Source organism: Ochlerotatus camptorhynchus, unplaced genomic scaffold (genome assembly GCF_037179485.1).
Source record: "Ochlerotatus camptorhynchus isolate MF236.1 unplaced genomic scaffold, CSIRO-AGI_Acam_v1.1 ptg000189l, whole genome shotgun sequence".
Classification (NCBI taxonomy): Eukaryota; Metazoa; Arthropoda; class Insecta; order Diptera; family Culicidae; genus Ochlerotatus; species Ochlerotatus camptorhynchus.
In genome coordinates this window covers 1,465,369-1,488,595 of record NW_027040679.1, presented here as the reverse complement: position 1 = coordinate 1,488,595, position 23,227 = coordinate 1,465,369, and the positions used below count along the sequence as shown (strand labels likewise).

Below are 23,227 nucleotides of genomic sequence, written 5' to 3'. Positions count from 1 at the left end.
GGATAACAATAACAAACCAACATTTTTGGCTTGAGTGAAAGTGAGTGAGGATAGCAAACTAAGCACTTTAAAATGCGATTTCACAAGTGTGCAAGTTATAAACGTCAGAAAGGTCACTTACAATTAAAACCATAAGATCGATCTGCCAAAGATCGATTCTTTGGTACCGATTTAATTAGTGAATCGATTCTAGAGCCAAATATAAGATCGATCTGTCAAGATCGATCTTTCTCTGAAGATCGCTCTAGAAAGAAGGATAAACTGAAAAGCAGAAGAACAATTCTAGATAGTGCTGGAATTAGGGCGTAACAGCTTTAGTAAATAATGGCTTCTCTCGATGAGTTCTCGAAAGGCATGGCTCTCCCTGGCAAATCAACATTACCATCGAATAGGTTGGTTTGTGTAGGCGGGCCTTCCCAAGTAGCAATTCTGTTTTTATTAGGGTTCTGTAGATCATGATTTAGACTTGTACAATGCTTTAAACACTTGCTGTTACGCTCTAATTCCAGCTCATTGGCAAATATAGTTGTGTATGGGTAAATTGTATGGACAATTCAATCTGAACATTGCATTAGGTCCAAAGTAACATTGATCGATTCTCTTCGTCGACTTTCTCTTTCGTTAATAACTTGAACACAGAACCGTTTTTTGATGTGTTTGTCGTATTAGATGCAAGATAAAAGCTTCTTTTTTCGATCTGTGTCCTGAAAATACCTGGGAATGTCTCTACATGGCCGTGGGGATGCAAAGAGAAAGCTGATGAAGAGAATCTGTCAATGATACTTAGGACCTAATGCAATGTTCAGCTTCTACTGTCTACGTATTTAATGAACAGCAATATACTTAACTATTAACTAAAGATTGCACCCTTATGGTGGAAGGAAATGTGATGGTAGGTAAGTTTAAAACTCCTTCGAAAAGCAGTCGCAGGAGCAGCTCAATGTTCTGAAGTCTGCATTACGCGGAATGTTTTTTCTCCCTTTCAGATATCTCCAAGCTTCAATTTAGTTTACATATATTTATGAACCATCAATATTTCAATCCGAATAATACAACATATGTATCGATGGATATTCTTCATTGACTTGCTTGGCTATACGAATCGTTTTATTTTCAGTTTGCATCAACATCAACATCGCATCAACTATTCTAAAATGCATAATTTGATTGTCCATCGAGAGTATCGATGGAGAGAATCGATCATTGAAGTCGTTTTTATTTCCTAATCAAACATACCTTTTGGTGGCGAGCGAACGCTGAGATCAACTGGTTCAAGCTGGACTGGTGGGCCCTCTGCCTGCAAGGGAGAAAAGAGAAGAAATCATATTACTCAGTTTCCTGTTCCACAATCCACATAGCATGACAAAGCATCATGAATCTCTAAGGTGAGGAAGAAAGGAGCGTGCATAGAGTTCCAATTTGTGATATCATCATCAATAACAGCCATTTAGCTGGCGCTAAATTCTCACCACAACCCGCAAGCAAATGCAACGACGTGAGAATAACATAATTTATTTGCAACAGAACGCAGAGATCAATTACTTGGGATAAGAAAAGGTGTACCAACGATCACGGAATGGACGACTGAAAAAATAAAAATAAAAACAAAACACTCTGTTGCGGCTCAGCTGGAAGGGTACAGAACAATACTCCACATTAGACACTCACTGGCTTTTGCCTTACTCGTGCTGCTACTGGAGTAGCTAAGCAGCAGGCAGTCAGTGTCAACCGCCGCATTTCCTTATTTAGTGCGTGGGAATAACCTAATTAACTTCCTTTTCCGAAGAGTAACAGAGAGCGCAGCGTTTGTCAGGCGGTTCTTCAGTAAGCAGGTTTCGGAGCACCAGGCAGGGAGGGAAGTTGTAAGCAACAGAACATAAACAAACAGAAACACGCCTTCACTTTTGCGCGCTAAGGTTCGAACGTCCCGCAGTCGTCGACCGTCGTCGTCGTCGGTTAATCTCTGGTGTTTTCGGAGAACGTAGGGATGATCGGAACAAACGCTTAAACGGATCATTCAAATTCGGTACTCAAGCTAAAATCTTCCAACGAACACCCCTAGTCAGATTTTATTAATGTGAAACCGGAGCATTTATGCTGGAATCACGTTTTGCTTTTCTGCTCCACCACATCGCATCATGCAACTGACCTGCCTGCGATGCACCGATTCTCCCAAACCTCACATTCAGAAGAGCCAATCCGATCTTCTTATTCGTGAGGAAACCATTCGTTTTCGGTGGAGCACTCAGGCTAAACGCCACCGAGATTGGAAGTTCCCATCTTTTGCCTTTACGCCCGTTCGTTTCGCCGTTTGTGTTTGCTCATTGCATTCTGTTGCTGCTCAGCAGTACCACCAGAAGGGAGGTAACCCAAGAGGGCCATAACATAACCACAATAAAACGTTCAATATACACGAGTTTATTTGGAACTCTTTGGAGTCAATTCAATTCAACTGCAATAAACGTCAACCGTTGCATTGTGCATTGCACGGATAGCAGTTCGTGCTAGAAGTGGGGAAGTGTCGGACGGAGACCTCACTACTCTTTCTGGTAAATGAATGCTCCATGATCATGTTTCTTTCGAGAAGCTCGAGAATCGGCAAAGAGCTCTGGCTCCTACAGGCGGATCTGCCCCGCGTCCGTGTCGGAGAAGCCGCGACTCATCAAAATCTATCTGCTTTTTAGCATCTATTACATAAACAGATTGAAATATCGTGTTTCGAGCGTGGGAGAATATTTGCCGGGTCTGGGACACTCTTTCTCTCTCTATCTGTTTCTCTGTGAATATCACTTGGGATGGGACCGTTTTGTCTCACTTCCCCGGCTCCGGTCTGTGATGATGACGCGGATGGACGCCTGCGGGCGGTTTCGTTGGCGATCGCGTCGTGAACGCCCTTCGCCTAGATTCGCCGCCCGCCACCAGGGAGATTACCGTAGGTACGGTCGGTGGTGTAGCTAGAGTAGAGCTGCACGCGGATGCTGTTTTGGGAGCGCAAATTTTGAAATCGTAATCGTGAATTATGGATAATCGACGGTATTATTTTGAATGCAGCTGTTCCACTTGCTTGCAAAAGCTTCAAAAATCGTTTTCATAAGGGGCCGTACACTACGTACATTACGTTAGGGAAATGGGGGAAGGGAGGGTCTTGTAAAATCTTACAAAATCTCAGGGGGAAAGAGGGTTGATCTCTTCTTACAGCTATTTTGCATTTTGCGTAGGATTCGCGTTAGGTGCGGATTTCGCGGAAAGCTTATCTAAAAAAAATTAAACCATGTTTATAGCTATTTTTTAAGTAACCATCGGTTCTAATAGTTGCTTGTTGGCTCCTACACAAGTCCCAAAATACCCATCCTCTAATAAATTCTTTTCCCATCGATAAAAATATAAACATAACTAACAATACTGGAAGAGCTGGCGCTCACTTGTAAGCTCGGCTTCCTGATTTGCGACATGGATATTTTGACGTTCAAGCAGTTTGAACGGGCAAAATACTTCCCCGTCCTGGTACCAAAGCATTGAACCAAAAAAAAAAAAATTTAGTTGTATTTAAAACAAACAATTCTGGTTGAAATTATATTGCATTTTGTTGTTTCAATAATACTTATTCATATAAATTCAAAATAGGGTTCTTTTTGGTTTAATAAGCCACTTTTCAATTTTCTGTTTTTTTCCTTGATTTTTTTTTCCGTCGATCTTGTTTTCCGTACTGAGTACCAATGCTCCTAACGCCAGGACGGCAGCTCTCACACCTGGACCCTACATATCGACCCATCAACTAATTAACCGGGGACCAACGGCTTTACTTCCCTTCCGAAGGATATATATTGGCCATATTATTTCCGGAGTGATTTGAGATTTGGGCGTAATTGCATTTGTAAACAAACACGTCAATAACCGATTTCTCGCGAATAAAAGCTCAATCTCGAAAAGTAATAACATTTTGAGGTAGAGGAATGATACCTCTATTTGGTATAGTTTGAGATTGAGCTTTTATTCAAGAGAAATCAGTAATTGAAGTGTTTGTTTTCAAAAGCAATTACGCCCAATTCTCAAATAACTCCGGATTTTTGAATCACTAAACATATTTTTATTTTTACTGCGTGAATTGTCAGACTTCATAAAATAAATATGATTGAATCAACAAGAAATCTCTTTTAAAACACAAATATATTTTTTTTGTTGACCCAGCTGCCACATTGGACAGCTTACGTCAAAACTATGAAAGCTCTTGTAAATTCAAAAAGATTTTCTTTTTAATTAAACAATCCATGGGTTTTGAGGAACAAAAATACTGAATTGTTGAAACAATAATGATTTCTTTTTGCAGCCAAAACAAAATGAAATTCTTATTGATTTTACGTCAAATATTATTAAGTATAAAATATTTTTTTTTGCGTGTAAAAGTAACTTTTGAACGTAAAGGAAGTGCGCACGCGTTCCTAACGTAGCAGATATTGTAGAGGTTATAAAGTAAAAGAACCTAAACGTAGTAGAAGCGTCTAGCGGGGGGGGGGGGATGAGCATGGCTCCTTTATCGGAACCCCCCCCCCCCGGCAACAATGGTGACGAATCACCAAGCCAACTACTCGCCGTAGATGGTCCCGGTAGTCACCGCAGTGCACTCCTTCGGTTCGACCTGCTTCGTCTCTCCTTGACTCTTAACTGCGGTGGCGAGACTGGCTCTACTGGCTGAGCCATCGCAGTGAGGACGGTGGGTGCTCGGGGATCCTTGGTGGTTAGCCGGGAAGCGAAAGAATCCTTTGCGCTTAGCTTCCCTTGGTGGTGATCCGACACCCTTCACTTTTGCAGCTCATGAACCACGGCACTTTTCGGGGAAACGACGTCACTTCCACGCGACGATGCTGGGAATTATCCCTCCAGCGAACACACGCCACGAAAACGGCACTCCAACTTCACGTTTTCACTAAAACGGACGGGGCAAATAAAACGCGTCGTATTCCAACCGTGGTTCGTAACTACAGCTTATACCAATTGTACAGAACAATAGGCTAATCCTAGTCAAAAGGAAAAAGGTAATTGGTTTGTTGAAATTGTAAAACGATAAAAACGCAACACGTGACGCCACAGGGGTTTAATTTGGTGGTCAGGCTCAGCGAGTGGGCCTTTTTTCTTTGTATTTGGATTCTTCGACAGGACAATTCTCTGGTAGGTTGCGGTTGGTGCGACACACCAGAACGTTGTCATTATCTGGAGAATGCACGTGGCGGGGTCGACAGGTTCATGACGGCCATTGTTAATCGGCACCGTCAGCCAGAGTGTGCTTCTACGACAGCCATTGTTGTTTGGCGCCGTCCACCCGAATGTGCCTCTCCGGCGGCCATTGTTCATCGACATCATCAACCAGCGTGTGGCTCCACGACGGCCATTATCCTTCGGAATCGACAGTCCGCTTCTCCTTTTTTCACCATCACCACCACACCACCATCACAAACCCAGCGCAAGTGTACGGTCCATACCGGCCGCCTTCCCGTTGACAAGGCCAACCCAGTGCCAGTGTACGTTCCATACCAGCCGTCTTCCCGTTGGAAACGCCGACCGATTTCCAGAGAGCGGTCCCGTTTACAACGACATCCGATCGGTAAGGAGTGATTCATCTCGACCGCTATCACGTGGTCACCGTTGACTGGCCGCCATCCTGCATCCGACTGGCATCGCTTTGTCTATCGGTAACACCAGTAACCAGCTTCCTCCACAATGGATGCCTTCCGTGTGTGACCTTGGTCAGCAGCATGTGACCTTCACCACCAGCAGCACCACCACCATCACCAAACACACAAGTACCCTTAAAATGTTGTGACGTCACGAATGAATAAGTATAAGATGACATTGCCTCAGTGATACAATTAATCGACAGATTACAGCCCTGGATTATAATATTTCCACTATTTATCGATGAACATTTCAAATGGTCCTATCTGCTTTAATCGATTCTCTTCATCGACTTTCTCTTTTCATAACCACTGCTATGCAAACAGATTTCGCGCTAATTCTACCAATATTTTGATAAAGGAGGTTCTTATCTAGCGTCCAAAACGTCAAATACAACAGGGAAAGGTTTTGCAGCTGAGTTATTGAGCATGAGCATGAGCATGAGCATGATTGACCGCCCACGGTTGCTACTGTTATTGCCAGACCAGCTGTAATTACACAGAGAACCAATAGACGATGCATGGGACTAGTAATCATCCTCAATGTGTAAATGGTGATGGAAGCCGAGAACACCTCTGCACTTCCACGAGGAATCACTGGGATATTGGGTAATAGGGTTGGGTTTGCAGCAGGGTTCGTCTTGGTAAACGATAAGCTGAATTGATGTCCTAACAATCATATAACGCGAAGAAGCTTGGGATTGAACCCACGGTTTTTTTCTCAGTAAGCAAAAACGTTTGCCACTAGGCAGACGAGCTCCTTTTTAATCATCGAGTTGCTGTTATTACCATGTACACACTAAAAAAATCTGAATTTTACTGGTGATGTAAGCATCCATGCATGCAAACATTCATGCATGTAAACTTCCTTTTCACGTAAATTAGCAGCTTGCAAGAAATGTTGCAAACAAAGGTGGAAAGTTGCATACAATATATGGAATATTGCATGACATGTCTCATAAATTTACACGATTTATAATGTAAATTTGTATGATTTATGACGCTCCATTTATGTGCATCATAGTAACGGAAATTTACACTACTTTTTTTTAGCTGTGTAGTCATGTTAACAAATAAAACGATTGACGAATCTTGAATGTGAATGGGCCTGAGATTAAACTCATGATGTTCTGCTCAGTAAGCAAAAACGGTTGCTCTAAGGTCACCGAGCCCCTCATATCACATTATAGCGTTGCTCAAATTTGTGTATCCATTCAAACCCGGAACCAACGACAACAACGAGTTTCGCAAAATACACGATACACAAGCGATTTTACCATAAATCTCTTTGATATGTAAGGACCTGGGACTGCATTTTTCTGCTCAGTAAGAAACCGACGATCTTTGAAATCCAAAAACTAAAAGCTACGAAAGAGTCCTTAGGCCTTCATTAAGATCCACTTTCACGCGACGTTCAATGTTTCGATTTTCTCTTTGCGCATGGTTCAGGCAATCATAACCGATATGACCGACGTGAAGATTGTTTAAGACCTGTGAAGATTGTTTAAGACCAATGAAATTACGTTCTCGAATTTCACTTGGCATGTAATGAACAACAGAAATACGCGATAATCCATATTTTCAGCGGTTAATTTTAAATATACTAACGGTACTGCCTACGACTACGACGGCTATTACGACAGCGACTACGACGGTGCCTACGACAACGACAACAGCGAATTTGTAACTTACCATTTGTCTAGGATAAACACCTTTGCCCGGCACCTCCACTGGTTCTTCATGTCCGCTATCTGTCACTGTTTTCAAAATATCTAATAGCAATTACCTTTGTTGCAATACTTTCTGTATTGCCATGGTCATCTGGAATGAGGGTCGCATCTAGTGCTTTCCCTAGGAACCGTTCACGGGCACCAGCTACCGCCCGTCCAGTCTTGGGCGTATCCAGCGAGACATCCTTCAGCTTACTCTCAAACTCCGACACTCAATCACAACAAACTGTACCGAAATCAGAACAGCTAAACTACTCGATAAGTTTTTGGCATTTCTATTTAATTGTATTAAGCTATCTCACAGAGACCAGACGTCCAAGTTCGGTCAGAAACTTGTGTAAAGTTAAGTGGAAACATTGCCGTTACGTGGCGCTAGCATCTCCTGATTTCCTCTATAAATTCATCACTTTCGACCAATTTGGCGCTAGTATCGATAAATTATCTGCTGAAAATTGCCACTTGGCGTTACCAGCACTTAGTGTCTAGTCTAAGTTTTGCAACGCCAGCGCCATTATGTTGTCAAAGAGGGTGTGGGGACGTCGCCGTTAGTGGCGCTTAAGTCGAATAGGAATCTTTACATAAGTTTTTAGAGAAATTTTGGAGCCTCAACGTCTGTTCTCTGTGGTTATCGTATATCGAGCTCTTTTCAATAATTGCAACATGTTAATAATGCAGAACAAGTTTAAAATTGTTCTAGAGCCAAATTGGTTTTGAAGGAAGGTCAAACTACAAACGAACAGCTCAGCCGCTTTGAACCCTATGAAAATTATGCTTTCCCAATATGGTACATTCTCTCACTACAAACCTGTCATTTTTAGCATATCTGAACTATTTAATAAATGGAAGCCATAACATGGGCTACGCTCCTCCTAAGCTCCTCCTAGGCCCTCCGCATCCTATCTCTGTCTTATCTCAAATGCCAATCGTTTGAATGTATCAATATATACATTGGAAATGACGTTCAATCAAATAAACCCATACCCCACTCACTTGGCCAGGCTTCAGAATCGTCCAGTGGGCAGTGCGCTCTATACTCCAAGTTCCCTTTCTTTCAAATTTACCCCAAATTTTATATTTTACCCCTTTGAGTGTTGATTAATCACAATGAAACATTGTGACAGAGCACGGACTTGAGGTTACTAGAGTATTAAATAATCTAGGTCCTATTTAGGATTATATCTGAAAAATCCAAATTTGGCCAACGACCACCTGTTTTGCAGCTGAGCTATTGACTAAAGAGAAAGTCGAAGAAGAGAATCGATCAATGCAGATAGAACCTTTTGAAATGTTTACCTCGATTTATTGTTTGCTTCGCTTCTGTCGGGCTCATAACGGAGCCATCTGGCCTCGCCGTTCAAGAGTATCTCAGAAGAGTTATGATTCGTAGTTTTGAGCATAATTGGTTGTAGAGACTTGTTGATGCACTTTTCCCCAATTTCTGCTACATCCGTGAAACGGTTTCTCGCTACCAACTGTTCCTGCTTGTAAAGCCTATGCTTGTGCTTGTGATGTGTGCGAATGAAATGAGCAGTTTAACGACCCTGTAGACCATTTTCCTGAGCTAACGAGTAACGCGTTGCGAGTTTTATCGAGGTTTAAAGCATGCTGCAAGCCTAAATCATGATCTACTGAACACTGAAATTGCTACTTGGGATCGGCTTGTGATGAGATCAACGATGGAGCTCAGACTTTGGGATCCAATTGTGTGGCTACCAGACACGAATTACACACCGTAGGCATCGGTTGATGAAGACTTGACCAATGTTTCGTTGTCGTTTAACAGCACATATTTCGCGTTGGAATTGACGATTCGAATGTTTGGTGCTTCAACTAGGGGAAACGCTCCTATAGTTGCGGTACGTTAGAAGCGTTAGGTTCCTATAGTTGTGTATGGAGACGCAATACACAACTATAGGAACCTAACGCTTCTAACGTACCGCAACTATAGGAGCGTTTACCCTAATCTGTTTTAATTTTCATTAGTCTTTTTGATTCGTGCACCAATGTCACCGAAATGAAATGTAAAATTTTGCTCACCGGTAGAGTTTATGGTTGTATGAACGAAACAATATTTCAAAAAATTCAGGGTGGTTAATTTTCGGGGGAAAAAATCCATAATCATTTTGCTACTTACAGTGTTTTCTAAGATGCTTGCTTTAGGATCTATGAATTTTCAAAGTACGTGATGTACGGGAAAATTCGAAAAGTTCAAATAACATTTTGTTGGAAAATTAACCAACTCGAAACTGTGGGCAAAATATCATAAAGTTCTGAGATCTTTCAGCTCAAACCTGTCCAACAGTAAAACAAATCCTCCATTGTCAATGCATAAAAATAGATGGTCCTTCTCCGAAGACACCTCTGCCTCCCGATAAATTGCAAGACAGCGATCCACCGGCTGACGTGACGTGACGACTCCCTGGGAGATTTGTTACCACCCCATTACTTTTTGGCGCGATTGGATCAGAACGATCCAGGTCGGTTTGCGAGCACGATGAGTTCGTAAAATTTGACCTGAAGAAAGCACAGTTTCCTTCTTTGAATTCCCAGGTCAAACTGGTATTTGCTCATCTCGGTCGGGAGGGACGCACTTTTCGAATTGTATGTCGGATACCATTTAGATATGAAGGTAGTAATTGAAACAAATTGCTGTTGCAAGTTCCATAGCGCAACATTGTTACCGCACAGTTCGAAACTAGATCACCTGAAGCCCCAAGAGAGTGCTTGCGAGCTGTATGTCGCAAACCTGGTGCAGAACTTCACACCTTCGCGCAGGCGACGGGCATTCTCCGCCACGTTGGTTCAGTTTAGGTTCGTTGGTTGGTCGTGCCAAACCGACCGACTGTCACTTATTTATCACTCCAAATTGCTATCAATTCCCGTGGCATTTTGCCCGCACTAATGAGCTTCATTTATTTTAGCATCGTTTCCAAAGCATAGAGACCCGCGCGACAAACCTGGACCTATGCCGCCGGCGCAGCTGAGTGAACGAGGGCCGGCGGGCGACGGGTTTTTCTTTATTTCATTTGTACTTTTCTCACGTAGCAGAGTGCTGGGCTTATGGTTTGTTACTTTTTCGCCGCCCGATCAAGGGGTTCAACCTTTGATGGTGATTATTACCCTTGCGCGGAGCTTAGGAACTACTAAAAGGTACGGAATCGGTCGAACGGTTCCCTTCCTCTTTTTTTTTATGGCCACAACAGAAAGATGGTCCACCACACCCAATCGACGACGGTCGTTGGAGTGCTGAGTTGTCGTCGTTGAGTCTTATGCCGCCAGTTCGGCATTTCAAACCGGAGCTTGAGCGCACAGAAAGAGAAGATGAACCTGGAAAGGTGAATCACGCCTCGTCGTGGGTGCAGATCGGTGTGATCTTATCTGATGGTGGTGATGCGGTATGCGGTTTACTTGATCATTTTTTATTGTTCTGCCGAAAGGTTGAACTGGAATGGGTGAGCAGATTGTAGTGGTTGTAGTTGACTAATTCAATATGTTATAGGGATTCATTAAAGAGTTGATCTTAAACTCAATTCTCTAAGCTTTAAAGAAAGCGACAGTAAAGATCTTTTATGAAAAATTACGCATGTTTAACCTGGGACGGACTTTGCGGAAAGATTTTCAGAATAAAAAATAAAATAAACTCAAGAATCTTGAGAACCAGAAAACTTTACAAGCGCTTAAATTTCGATATATTTTTGAAACTCAAGATTTTGAAAGCAAATAAAAAAAAAGATTTGAAAAAAAATCAGGATTACAGAATCATAAAACATTTTCAAAGAACATTAGGCTAAACACTATTGCTCTTTGAATGTTTAAATAAGTTTCCAAACTTGATGCTAATTAGCTACCCAACATGATCAACGACATTTTTGAAAGATCACTGACTAAGACAATTATTTAAGATTTCCGATCCTACACGCAGAAAAATGGATTTTTGTTTCAGGGCCTAATGTATTTTGTTATTGATTCAAACATATTGTATCACTATTTCAACAAAACATGTTTTTGAATCAACAAAATGGTTTTTAGAATCAACAAACAGATTATTGACTCTACAACCGGTTTGTTGATTCAAAAATATTTTTCTTTGAATTAACCGAATAATATATTTGAAACAATGTCTAAAATATACTAGGCCCTGAGTCAAAAATATATCCATTTGAACTTAAAAACCATTTCTCTGCGTGTAAGTTTGAATACTCAAGGACGTAATTTATCCCCTGACAAGCAGCACTTATTTCGGATTAGTTCACGGTCGAGAAAAGCAATTGCATGTCGAACTCAAATTGAGGAAATGAATTCAGCTACCACGGTAACACTGGACATACCTGGCCACTCGTCCATCGCATAGTGCACAGTGCACAGTGGGCCAGGAATTAAATCTAACAGGAAAAAAATAATAGCGCTTTGGAATTGCATCCAATTGAGTTCACGTCTTGAGCGAAGTTTCTTGGATCAGTTAGGACTACAATTTGAGGGATAAAAAAAGTTACAGTTTTGGCCGCAAATATGGCGTAGCGATACAAGCCCTGCGTTTTGGTCAGAGAGCGTCGTTATTCCAATTTTGTCGTGGCACATTTCGCGTAAAGGGTGTCCACGATGAAATTGCCACACTATGAAATTGCTCTAACTTTTTAATCGTTGGGTAGAATTTAATGAAAATTTGGGTGGATTTAGTTCATAGTGCATTATTTACATCCTGCAAGTTTTAAAGTCCTGTGATCAAAACTCGCGGAAATGGAGTCGAAAGAACAGCTCGTGCATGATAAAATCTTGCGCATTCATCACGAGAACAAGGATCTCTCGCATCGTTCTATCGCTAAAACGTTGGGAATCGCAAATTCCACGGTGTCGCGAGTGATTAAGCGGTTCGAGGAACGGTTGACCACCGATCGGAAGCCCAGAAGTGAAGGAAAAAGTATTCCGTACAACACCAAAAATCACAACCGCGTAGTTGGGGCCTTCAACCGAAATCCGAACGCCTCCGTTAGGGATGTGGCTAAGAAGCTGCACCTAAGCCGAAGTTTTGTCCAGAAGGCTAAAACTAAGGCTGGGCTTCGAACGTTCAAGGTACAAAAGGCCCCTAATCGCGACGAGAAGCAGAACAAGTCCGCCAAAACCCGTGCCAGGAAGTTGTACCTCAACATGCTGACGAAAGTTGAATGCTGCATCATGGACGACGAAACATATGTGAAGGCCGACTTCAAACAGATCCCCGGCAACCTGTTTTTCACGGCCAAGGATAAGTTCAGCGTTCCGGAGCATGTCCGCACTCAGAAGATGTCCAAATTTGCGAAGAAATTCCTGGTTTGGCAAGCCATCTGCACGTGCGGGAAGCGGAGTGCACCTTTCGTGACCCAGGACACGATGAACGGACAGGTGTACATAAAAGAGTGCCTCCAGAAGCGGCTGCTTCCTCTCCTGAAGGCCCACAAAGTTCCAACAATCTTCTGGCCGGATTTGGCCTCATGCCACTACTCCAAGGACGTGCTGAAGTGGTATGCGGACAATAAGGTCAATTTCGTGCCGAAAATGTTCAACCCTCCCAACACTCCGGAGCTCCGCCCCATCGAAAAGTACTGGGCGATTACGAAGCAGCACCTTCTTAAACGACCTAAGGTAGTGAAGACAGTCGAGGAACTGAAGAAAGTATGGGTTTACATGCAAAAAACGGTTGATTCACAGGTTGTGCAGAATTTTATGGCCGGGGTTAAGGCCAAGGTGCGGGCATTTGCGTATGGACTGTAAATAAAATACGAGTAAAATGGTAAAATGAAGTTTAATAGTTATTTCTCAATCCCTGAAAATTTGATAGCAATCGGATGAAAACTCGAATTTTGCGAATCAATTTTGTGTGTGGCAATTTCATCGTGGACACCCTTTATGAGAGAGTGATTGCAGTTAGATCAATAGTGCCTGAGAAAAATGAAAGTACTTTCGCGCATTACCCAAAGTTTCTATAGTAAAAATATGATCACTGACAAGCAGAAGTAACACTCTCAATATGTTCATAGAAATCGGTTTTAACTTTAAATTCAAATGTTCCTAAATGCGTTTCGTAGTGCATAGAATAAAATTATTAATTAGTGATCGTATCACACCGGTGTTAATCCGAACTAGCTACTCGCGGGTGCGCACGTAGTGCAAAACGGGGAATTATCCAACAAAAGTATCGTCACTAGTGGCGCACATAATCAATTCCCTTGCGTTTGAAATTTACACACTACAGTCATCTGTTATGTGTATTGCTCATCACAGTGTATACGACAGATGACGGTAGTGTATACAATTTGAAATGTTAAATGTGTTGTGTCTGTTTGTCGGTGATATAACATTGAGGTAACGTTAGGATAAAATCAAATCATTGAGAAATATATCGCATCACTTTCAAAAATACTTCACTTCGCAACCGATGAACCATTCTGACGGCCATATGAGTACCCAAGTAACCATACAGTCACAATATTGCTTTGAATATACTTCCTTTGCTTGAGTATGGTTAATTGGGGAATCCGATGAAAGTATCACTTCTTGAAACTAATCCCTTTCGTGTTTATTTCATTCTCATGCATATAACACCATCTCATACTAACAGCGAATCCAAATACATAAAGCAACCAACGATACAGACAAAACGGTTGCTACGACTACCATGACAAACTCGCTCTGTAACAAAGCTCGATCCGAGTGGTAGAAGGATAATGATATATTGCTTGCCTGCTTTGTTGCAATATACACGGATGAGGACATAGCTTGATATGAATCGGGAAAAGACATAACAAAAAAATTCCCATAAACACACGTGTATCATCTTCGGCTTTACTTCGTGAAGCAGCTTGCCAACAATTTGCTCGTTTCCTTCTACCGCCCCGAATGAATTGGGTCGCACGAGCTGCTTGTCATGAAAAAGAACGGTGCAGATTATATCATTATTGTTTTCCACTTCTGACATAGCTTTATTATTCGGTTCGTTGATCGCTTGTTATTTTGTCATTTGGAGATATTTTTGATTCCTTGCATACTAATCTTTACATTGATTCAATGATGTACGGACCGCTCCTTCCGAGTGCTCGGTGGACCAGCGAATTTAGACGCGAGGCTCCTCTCAGGTGACCATGGCAAGACAGTGAAAGATGGTTGACATAAAGATCCCGTGAAGGTGCTGGGCAAAGGCGTTAAATCCTAGACAAATGGTAAGTTAAAAATTCGCTGTTATCATCGTGTTAGTCTTAGCCCAGTATTTAAAAAGGCGACAAACTACCCGAGCAACACACATGTCCTATAACAGTTTTTTTTAAACCTTTGTATGACTGGTTTTGGTTGTAAAGCAGTTTACTCAACATAATTCTATGATCTTGTGTTACTTGGGTAGAATATGAGAACTATCGAGCGATCACTATTCTTTACGCGGCCTACAAAGTGCTTTCCCAGATCATCTTTCGCCGTTTATCTCCGCTAGCAAGCACATTTGTGGGAAGTTATCAAGCCGGTTTTGTGGACGGGCGATCGACAACGGACCAAATCTTTACGTTGCGGCAGATCCTCCAAAAGTGTCGTGAATATCAAGTCCCTTCGCACCAACTATTGATCGATTTCAAGGCCGCTTATGATACTATTGACCGTGAAGAACTATGGAAGATTATGGACGAGAACGGTTTTCCCGGGTAGCTGACCAGACTGATCAGGGCTACGATAGATGGTGTACAGTGCTGCGTGAAGATATCGGGCCTCCTGTTCAACATTGCGCTAGAAGGTGTTATGAAACGTGCGGGCTTTAACATGCGGGGCACGATCTTCAATAAGTCCAGCCAGTTCATCTGCTTCGCTGACGACGTGGACATTGTCGGAAGAACGTTTCAGGCCGTGGCGGAGCAGTACACCAGGCTGAGACGTTAAGCAGAGAAGGTTGGATTAAAGGTGAATACGTTGAGGACAAAGTATCTGTTAGCTGGAGGAACCGAGCGGGATAGGGATCGCATAGGCAGAAGCGTAAAAATCGACGGAGATGAGTTCGAGGTGGTGGATGAATTTGTATACCTCGGATCATTGGTGAAGTCGGATAACAACTGCATCAGAGAAATTCGTCGGCGTATTATTGCCGGAAGTCGTGCTTACTACGGACTCCACAAGACCCTGAGGTCGGGTAAACTTCACCTCCGTACTGAATGTACCATGTACAAGACGCTGATAAGACCGGTAGTTCTTTACGGGCACGAGACGTGGACGATGCTCGAGGAGGACCTGCAAGAACTGGGTGTTTTCGAACGACGAGTGCTTAGGACCATCTTTGGCGGGGTATGTGTATGGAGACGAAGGATGAACCACGAGCTGGCGCAACTCTATGGCGAACCCTGTATTCAGAAAGTTGCGAAAGCTGGACGGGTACGATGGGCGGGACACGTTTTAAGAATGCCGGACAACAATCCCGCAAAAATGGTGTTTGCCTTGAATCTGGCCGGTACAAGACGAAGACGCTTGCAATTGCTCATTACAGCTAAAATGCTAATTTTCGTACTTATGAAACTATGAGATACTATAATGAACCTATAAAATGTGTTCATAGTGCTTTCAGAAGGTCACAACTAGCGATTTTGTGATCGTTCATTGCTCGCTCATCGCTTTGCTCAACGTTTCAGCTAATCGCTATTGTGACCCTCTGAAAGTTTAATTGACAGGTTTTATGTGTCATACACACACTTTATCTTCTCTTCTTGCATCTTGTAAATAAGAATTATTATTAAAATATCTCACAGCTTCATAAATCCGAAAAATAGCATTTTAGCTGTAATGAGCATTTGCAAGCTTGCCGGCCAGAATAGGCAATCCCCCTTATGTTGCTCCATAAAAGCGAAGACAACAAATCAAGAAGACTGACAACTCTTCCATTTTCTCATCTGAACGCTATAAGACAGGTAAAATCGCGTCATCTGCCGCTTAAAGGTAAATCTTTCTTTTATTTAACGTCGGTCTCTGTTCCGCAATCTAGTGCCAATCACCGACGGACATCGATTGCCATCCATTAACGGCAATCGAATGTGCAGGAAGGCAGCTTCCACACCTGCGTAGGATATCGTACCCATACACGCACATGGGCCGGGACCAACGGCTTTACTTCCCTTCCGAAGGAAGACGTGACCAGAGATTTGTATGCCTCAGAAAAATCCCACCGACCTCGGCTGGGATTGAACACAGACCCATTGGGGTGAGAAAGCAGTCACACCACCAGCGCCGGCGCTTAAAGGTTAATGCTTCGAACGAATTTGATAGCAAATATTACATCCTCAGACGAAGGGTTTGTGTATTTGCTCATTTTGCTATGCGTTTCTTCCATCTTAACTCATGCGCAGCGCTGCTGTATCTGTCGCTTGGATTCTGGCAAAGTTGACAGTCTTCTTGATTTGTTGTCTTCGATAAAAGGCAGGTCTCTTCCGTAGGCACTCCTCCTGGTAAATTAGTCTGTTCATGGTCTCAGAAATAACGAAAGTTTCGCTTTTCAGCCCACAACTGCAAATTGCTCGCCAGACAAGGAACTTTTTTGGGGAATTTCGACTTCTTTTGATTTTACATTCTTCCGGTCAACCTAGGTATACAATTCCTGTCTAGGAATTTGATCGTAAATTGCCAGGAGCGGATAGACCGGGATTTTCGTTTCGAGCGTGCAGGGTCGAATCGCAACGTGCTTGCTCTGGTAAAGCCATGATGTAAACAAATGAACTTATCCTGATAACCAATGCCTACTGTGATTCTAAACACCCTAAGAAAATTTTTACTCTTAACATGCCTTAATGGCATTTTGCTTTGTACTTTGACTATTGTTTAGTATTACTTCTGCGTGAAGTCAACGATTTACATAGTTGAAGATGCTAATTTCAAATAACAGACTAAAGTGGTAATTTTTATACGATAGATGAGGAGGAGAGAAAGTATAGAATTGATTGTTCCGTTTAGTGTACGGCAGTGTGAAAATTGCGTATAGAGGATAGGTAGCGAGCTAGGACAACTTTTTAGGAAGGTACAAATCGGTTTTATCATCTCTCTTTACCAAACTCCCCCTTTGGAGAGGGATGGTGAGGGGTGTCCCTCCACCCGCACCATTGGCAAAAAGAGATGAACGCCGACCGCTCAAGTACCAACGGTGTGTTTGAAACAGTTCTACCGATTTTTACCGCACTTCAAATGTGCGTGTTGTCAGTGATCCTTCAAAAGATCCGGAACATCCGTAGAGGGGGCCAATTCGTAGAAAATATCCTAGAGCTCCGGATTTTTTTAATCACTTATTTTGATGCTACATTAATGAATTTGGATCTGGGACCAGCATGCGAACTCTGCTGGCCACAACCCGGTCTTTCGGGAGGTCCGGACCATGCGTAAAAGTGATGAAAAAATCAAGAGCATCACGATTCACTTATTCTGAAGCTATATGTATGAATTAGGATCTAGGACTAGCATATGCAATCAGGTAGCGGTGTGGTTCGCTGGAATTTTGATCATCCACAAAAGTAGTCATTTCGCCTAAAAATCCTAGTTTATTTGGGCTTCCCTGAGGATTTGAATCTTTCCTGAAGTTGATTAATTTTTCTATTGTTCCGGAAATTTTAATCATATTTAAAAAAATTTCTGAAGACCTCGCATTGTTTCTGAAGCATTGCAAAATTCATGAAATTATGTAAATATCCCATGATTCCTTTGAGTTCCTTGAAATATCCTGCAATTTTCCTTAAATAAATGAAACTGATGTGAAGATCTCTAATCATCAACGAAGCTCCGGGAACTTCCCAAAATATAATGAAACTACCAAAAAATCTATATAGGGTAGAGAACTACTTCGGCCTAAACACCGATTTTGGGCCTATCAAGTAGTAAACATCAAATAAATCCATGATTTCAGCGTAAACTGGTAAATTATGCATTTGGTACGATACTTTAGTTCAAATGCTACCGAACGAAGTCAATAAGAACGCGTGATATTAATGTTTGCACACAATATTCTCAAAAACAAACTAGGCGCTCCGACCGAATCAATCTTTATCTTCATCCGATAGGCCGAAGTGAATTCATTGGTGTTTCAATGGCGTTTCAATGGCCGAGTTTGGAATCCGTAGGCAGAGTTTGTCGTCAAGAAGCAGTGTTAGACTTTTAACAATATCTCAACAATTTGCTTCTCTTTATCGAATCTTGCGGTATGTACGGAAAGGTAAATACATTTGGAAGCCATCAGTAATAATAACATTTCGTTTGGTGCTAAACTACGCAAGATTAAGAAAGACTAAGTGCGGGTTGTGCTTAATAAGCCGGAAATGGGGTAGTTAACCCTACTTCTCTGAAGGTCTCTAGACGTTCTTGAAGATTTCTGAACATTTGAAGAGCTCGCATTTTTTGAACATAATCTGATTGTCGCTGAAGTTCCTTTATTTTTTTTTGCAGTTCTTTAAACTGCATTGAATACAATGGAACTTCCTTAAAATGAACTCACATTTTCCTGATACTCATGTAAGATCTCTTATGTTTCTGAAATTTAAATAAAGGTCTTGGTACTTTGATGAAGTTTCGGAAACACCATGAGTTTCTTGGGACTTCTTAAAGATTCTTTAATTTCCATGATTTTTTTATTTATTGATTTTTTTATTTTTTTATTTTTTTATCCATTCCTGAAGTACTCTCAATTCTATTGAAGTTCTTGGTACTACCCTGAACTAAATAAAACTGTCAAATATCGTCGAAGTTTTTCTGAATTTTATTTTTATTGATCGGAATTTATCGGAGCTTACGCATACAAATCTTCAAACTTCCCTGGAAGTCTGGAATTTCTTGAATTTCTCTAAGTTATGATGTTATTGGAAGTGCCGTTAATATCTCTGAAATTCCCTAAAGCTCTCTTGTTTAACTTCTTTGAGGTACTTGAAAGTTCTTTAAAATGTCAATTTTCCTCAAGTTATCTCCACATATCTGAAATTATTTTGTCTGCCCTAAAATTCTCTGGATATCCCTGAATTTCTCAAATTTTCTTAATAGTTCCTGCAGTTTCCTGAAGCTTTTGGAACCACTGAAATTTGCCGAAAGTTCATAAAAATTGCAGAAATTTTGCGGAACTTTCCTTTTGTTCCCGCAGTTTGCATATGAAACTTTCCTGATTATGTTCCTGGAATTGTTCAGAACTGAATGGAACTGCCCAGAAGATCTTTAAATTTCTCTTTAAACATGGATCTTCTGTGTAGTTTTTTTTTTATGTTTTTAAGTTCATTCCCTAAAGTTTTTTTACTATACTTAAATTTTTGGAACTTTTTAAAGGATTCCTCTATTTTACTGAAATGAATGAAACTGCCATAAAGTTCTCGAAACAAACCTATAGTTTTAGGAACGTCCCTTAAGTTCTCACAGTTTTCCTGATATTCATGGAACTGCGCTGACATTTTCAAAACTTACCCGAAGTTCACGTAACTTACTCGTAGGTCTTATAGCTTAAATTTTCCTGAATTTAATGGAACTGCCCTGAAGCTCTTGATCTTCGCTGAAGTAAATTTTCCTGAAATCTATTAGATTATAAGATGAGCATACGAAGATCGATATTTCGATCATTTTTACGAATTGACCACTTTTATGGATGTTCCGGATCTCCCAGAGGACAGTTTCATGACCACCAGTGTGCGCATGCTGGTCCCAGATTCAATTTCATTCATGTAGCATCAGAACAAGGGATTTAAAAAAAAAATCGGATTTTCCGGAGGACCATTTCTTGAGTACCTGGGTCTGTAGTTGGATCTTTAGCTTCAATATTCAGTCTTCGTGGTTATCAATATTGTCGAAAAAAAAAAACAATCACGAAACTCTGTGTTCAATTTCAGTTCGAAGCCCGAGTTGCACACTTTCATCACAATAAGTTACAGCAACTTGTTTATGACTGAAATAAGTCGTATATAAGTTTCTACAATTGATTTGTGACAAGCGTGCTACTAGGGAGTTCGACTATAAGTTTTGCAACTATTGGTGCGAAAGCGGAAAACGTAAATTCACAATCGTGATAGCAAGGACCGGTGCGTAAACAAAATGCTAACTAAAATAGTAACGGCTAAAGTTGTCAAACTAGCAGCCCGAATAGCAACGCATTGGTGCGGGTGCTCTTATTTAAAGGAAGGCATCCAGATTTGTACCTTCCTAATTGTTGTCCTAGCTCGCTACCTACTCTCTATATGCAATTTCCACACTGCCATACTCTAAACGGAACTATCATTTCTATACTTTCTCCTCCTCATCTATCGTATAAAAATTACCACTTTAGTCTGTTATTGGAAATTAGCATCTTCAACTATTTTGTTTTGGTTGTGCTATTCCCGTCTACCCGGGATATGATGAAATGTTTTTCATTATATTTTCTATATTTTGATTAACAGTCATTCAATTTTTCGTCTTTTCGTAATCTGAACTTTTTCCAAAATCGATAAAAGCACACATTTTGGAGAAAATTATGTAACACTTCAAAATATGTGTTTGATTAAAATTATTCTGCTAACTTAATCTGCAGATATCGGCAGAACTTTTGGAACCAATCTGAAGTCCAGGCTACCAGGCTGGTTTCAAATACTTGGGAATACCGTTATTGCTCTTATTGGCTTAGTTGTAAACCAATTTTTGTGAAACAGGTTTCGATCGTCTAAGCTTCTACTCACAAAACATGAATTTATCCCATGAATTATTAATATGCTTTGAAAGTGAAACTTATGCTTCTTGCGTTTAAAAATCAATAATAAATTTCTAATCAAATAAATCCTATGATTGCATCACAGTCTGTTTAGAACTGACGTTAAGAACATATCCAACGCTTTGTTTTGTAAATATTGCTAATAATTCTTTAATTTTACCGTTTTCCAAAGAAAATAGATGATAAGAATCGATTGCCGCAGGGTGCCTTCCATTCATTTTGACTAAAACAATGTTGTATGGAATTATGGGATCATAAGATATTATGATGATATTTTGTACATACGTGTAAGTACCTAGTAAGAAAAGATTGTAAAGTTTGTTTTTGACACATAAAACCTGCAAATTTAGCTTTGACAGAGTCACAATGAGCGATTTTCTGATCGCCTCTTCGCGAAGGGTGAAGAGCGAAGAGTGGGTGAGAGAAATGATGAAATCGCATATTGCGACTCTCATGCAGCAAAATTGGCAGGTATTATGTGTCAAACACAAACTTCACAAACTTTTCTTGTAGCTTACACAAACAAAATATTATCATAATATCTTATTATTCCATAATTGCATAAAACATTTGTTATGGTTATATTTTAGTTTGTCTTTAACAACGTGATATTCATGATCTTCCAAGGATTTTGAAGGTAACGTAGCTGATGTGGAGGGTTTGAAGCCACTTTACGCCATGCTGACATCCCTCTATATGGAAATAGGATTTAATGATCTGTTCAGAATGAAGTCCATAAAAAAATCGTTACTTCACGCATGCACCCGCTAATGTGGGAAAATATTCACATTTAATTTTAATTACTTTCAAACTACCAATATTCCGAGGGGAAAAAAAATGTCACCATGAGGCAGATTTACCAACAACCATTAAAACACCAATTGCCTCGAGTAAGATGGATTGGCCCCGACGGTACGTCAAATAGTAATTGGCTCAAAGTTTTCTGTATTTTATTTTCATCTTCATAATTAAACTAGTCCCCGGAGAGAAGTGCATGCACATACACGAGGTAATAAGGTGGCCCACGCGTGGAGCTAGATAGCGGAAAAAAATTGACTGACTTAGCCTGTGTCACTTGATCCTCATTTTCTCCGCTGTGTGACCGGTGATAAATGCACTGGAATGTACTCTGTCAAAATTATGACAGAAAATATCTCAATCCATCAAATGTTAATCCGTTTGGCATGAGAACGCGGCCACGCAGTGTCAGTACTAGAGCTCCCTCCGACCATCGCTGCCAGGCATATGGAATACGCTAGTGTGTAGCAATGTTTATGGGCGCGAAATATTGCCATCTGTCATATGACGGCGGCGGCTCTAACCTCTAATACTGCGCCATGCAGTGTCCCTCAGGCAAATAATGAAGTTTTATTACTTTGGAGCTGTGATTCTTTTCGCCCGCTATCCTGCTATAGACATCACTGTGCATCGTTCGAAACGAATTAGTAACGGTTTTACCGGTAATGACATTCATAGAAAGAGTCCGTTTATGTGGGTCGTAAGTCGACCGATCGAAACGACATTGTGAAGGTGCTTTTATAGCTGAGGGTGCGCACCACCAAACAGCAATGACTTCAACGCCAGGTGAAACGAGCGATCCGTATGGGATCCTTGTTTCACCTGATTTTAATGGGATTCATAACCTTGAGAGTAGATCACTTGCCTACAGCCAGTGGTCAGTGGTGTGATCAGGTAAGAATCGTTTGGAATGTCTTTCTTAGCAGAGTTAAACTCCTTTCTATCAGAGATCTAAATACGCCTGTGTGATGAGTAAACAGATCTGGGTTATATTTTCTAGCAGCAATAGCAGCAACCTCTTGGAAGGATCGGATCCGTAATGGCCGTGCCCCGAAATAGGTGAAACTGTATTACACATATATCGCAGAAACGGCAACAATCACACGTATTGTGACTTCTCGGTCACCTTCTCCTGCCTTCTTTGCCTCCGAGTATCGTCCACCCGGCGCGCTGATCAAGATCAGGAACGCGATCAAGTGTTTGACAGCTGGTTTCACTTGTTGTTACTATATAAATTCTGCGCCGGCCTGGCTAAATCCATTAATCTCCAATAGCTCCCTCACTTCGGGTGCATGTTTGGGGCCTGGCACATATACTTATGCGCCCCCTTAATA

At 41.2% G+C, this 23,227-nt stretch overlaps 1 long non-coding RNA gene across 1 annotated transcript in view; it reads right to left on the bottom strand.

The window, feature by feature from the left end:
* Positions 1-1,236: 1,236 nt before the first annotated feature.
* LOC135702254 (uncharacterized) overlaps positions 1,237-23,227 on the bottom strand; it is a 298,827-nt gene continuing 276,836 nt past the window's right edge. The window contains exon 3 of the long non-coding RNA XR_010517692.1: positions 1,237-1,297. This is a non-coding gene — a long non-coding RNA (uncharacterized LOC135702254). The remainder of the gene's footprint in view (positions 1,298-23,227) is intronic.